General features: G+C 33.8%; 1 long non-coding RNA gene across 1 annotated transcript; it reads left to right on the top strand.

Moving 5' to 3' along the window:
• Positions 1-1,096: 1,096 nt before the first annotated feature.
• On the top strand, positions 1,097-1,737 carry LOC134810520 (uncharacterized). Its single transcript, XR_010158798.1, has 2 exons — positions 1,097-1,175; positions 1,307-1,737. It is a non-coding gene; the product is annotated as an uncharacterized LOC134810520 (long non-coding RNA).
• Positions 1,738-2,925: the final 1,188 nt, after the last annotated feature.

The raw sequence follows: 2,925 nt of genomic DNA, 5'->3' as shown, positions 1-2,925 counted from the left end.
CAAAGAGAGGAAATCAGTATAATGAAGAGATATCTGCACTCCCATATTTGTTGCAGCATTGTTTACAATAGTTTAGATTTGGAAGCAACCTAACTGTCCATCAACAGATGAATCAATAAAGAAAATGTGGTACATATAAACAATGAAATACTCTTAAGCCATAAAAAGAATGAGATTCAGTCATTTGCAACAACATGGATGGAACTGGAGATTATTATTTTAAGTGATAAATAAGCCAAGCACAAAAGACAAACATCGCATGGTCTCATTTATTTGCGTGATATAAAAATCGAAACAATTGAACTCATGGACATAGAAAGTAGAAAGATGATTACCAGAAGCTGGGAAGGGTAGTGGTGGGGTGGGGTTGACGGAGGTGGGAATGGTTAATGGCTACCAAAAAAAGAAAAAAATTAGAAAGAATGAGTAAGACTTACTATTTGGTAGTACAATATGGTGACTATAGCCATTAATATCATAATTGTATATTTTAAAATAACTTAAAGAAAATGACTGGATTGTTAGTAACTAAAAGGGTAAATGCTTAAGGGGATGGGTGCCCCATTCTTCATGTTGTGATTATTATACATCGTATGCCTATATCAAAACATCTCATGTACCCCTAAATATACACACCTACTATGTGCCCACAACATTTTTAAAAATTCAGTAATTGTTTCAGGCCAAAAGTGTGTCACCAATGGTCATTTATTTTAGTACACAGAGTACTTTAACAGATTATTATATTGTTAGCTTTTAAAGTCCTTTCACATTTCGAGATATAGATTGTGTAAGCACTTATATATATTTTTGATAAAGAGAAAATGAGTCATTGTGATGGAAACTGACTCATTAAGGTCCACTTGAAAGATCAAAAACTTAACTCTGGAAGTTTAAAATTCGATTCATACTTTTTCTCAGAAAAAGATGTTAAATATAAGATTTAGCAGATAATTCGGTTTAATAATGTATATAATTTTGCCAGTAAGGAATTTGGATTGCCACATTTTTCTATAAGTCAGTCAGTTAAAACAATTAATAACATTGAACTTTAAAATATTGTCTCTAGGTTGAGACTATAAATCCAATTGACTCACTGTAAATGAAAATGCAGGTTTATGATGTCAGTGTCATTCCAGAATTCTTCACAATCTTCCAGATTTGCTGCACATCAGGTAAAATAGAACTGTTCTTAAATTTGAGGATGAAGATCAAATATTTTGTGTTTTTGGAACATATAATTTATTAAATTATAAATCTCACATGAATTTATTAATAAAAATATTCTTCAACACATTATTTGCAGGAAGCTTGACGATGCTTACTTTAGCAAATCCTTAATCCCAGAAGGACAAACAAGAAAAGGTATTCATTAAAATGGAAGAGATTCTAATAATTTATACCAAGTCTGCCAATCACTGTACACTACTGTGTGAAGAATTAAGATTAAATGTCTTTCCTTGATGGAATGGATTATTCTCACACCTTTGACAAGACAGGACAATGTCATCAACTGAATGAGAGAAGACTGAAAAATTAGAAAGAAGTTGAATTTTCTTAATTTGGAATGACTTCAGGAAGCATTGCAAAAATAAAGCTTGTATTTTAGATATTTTGAAGACTGCAAAATGAACATACAGAAGAAATTTTGTAATTAAATTTATGCAGGCCAAGCCTATGCTGAAAAGAATAGCAAGAAATAAAAATAACCTAAAGCAAAGGCACATTTCAGCAAAATGAGTGTCAATGTTTTAAAAATACATACAAATTCTCAGCACTCTAGTTAAGAAGATAAAAATAAAAAAGAAAAGTGGGTTTATATGTTACTTATCAAAAATGAACATGGGCTGTTAAAATACATAGGGGAAACCATATGTGTCACAAAACCCAAAAGAACAGCAGGGTTAATAGAATAAAACTTTTGGAACAGTTGGTTATTTGCTATCTCTCACAGTATACAGGCCGCTAAAAGACTAAGAAAGTCCTTAGACACCTGAATTAACAATGCTAAGAAAAAGCAATTAAATTTTTTCTTCCTTAGGTTTGCTCACTGCAATAGATTGTTCCTTCATTTCAGCTCTGCCTGATATGATAGCATCTGCTTATATGTAGCTATTAAGCATTTAAAATGTGGCCAGTGTGTTGGAAACATAACATTTTAAATATTATTAAATTTTTTTTCTTTTTTCTGTTATTTCATCATTTCATTAAGGCCATATTTTTTTCTTCATTTTTTTTTTATTGTACTTTAAGTTTTAGGGTACATGTGCACAACGTGCAGGTTTGTTACATATGTATACATGTGCCATGTTGGTGGGCTGCACACATTAACTCGTCATATGCATTAGGTATATCTCCTAATGCTATCCCCCTCCCCTCTCCCCCCACCCCACAACAGGCCCCGGTGTGTGATGTTCCCCTTCCTGTGTCCATGTGTTCTCACTGTTCAATTTCCACCTATGAGTGAGAACACGCGGTGTTTGTTTTTTTGTCCTTGCAATAGTTTGCTGAGAATGATGGTTTCCAGCTTCATCCATGTCCCTACAAAGGACATGAACTCATCCTTTTTTATGGCTGCACAGTATTCCATGGTGTACATGTGCCACATTTTCTTAATCCAGTCTATCATTGTTGGACATTTGGCTTGGTTCCAAGTCTTTGCTATTGTGAATAGTGCCGCAATAAACATAACGTGTGCATGCGACTTTATAGCAGCATGATTTATAATCCTTTGGGTACATATCCAGTAACGGGATGGCTGGGTCAAATGGTATTTCTAGTTCTAGATCCCTGAGGAATCGCCACACTGACTTCCACAATGGTTGAACTAGTTTACAGTCCCACCAACAGTGTAAAAGTGATCCTATTTCTCCGTATCCTCTCCAGCACCCGTTTTTCCCTGACTTTTTAATGATTGCCATTCTA

Source organism: Pan troglodytes, chromosome 6, assembly GCF_028858775.2.
Source record: "Pan troglodytes isolate AG18354 chromosome 6, NHGRI_mPanTro3-v2.0_pri, whole genome shotgun sequence".
Classification (NCBI taxonomy): domain Eukaryota; kingdom Metazoa; phylum Chordata; class Mammalia; order Primates; family Hominidae; genus Pan; species Pan troglodytes.
The sequence above is the reverse complement of the archived record's forward strand: the minus strand, read 5'-3'. Positions and strand labels throughout refer to the sequence as shown.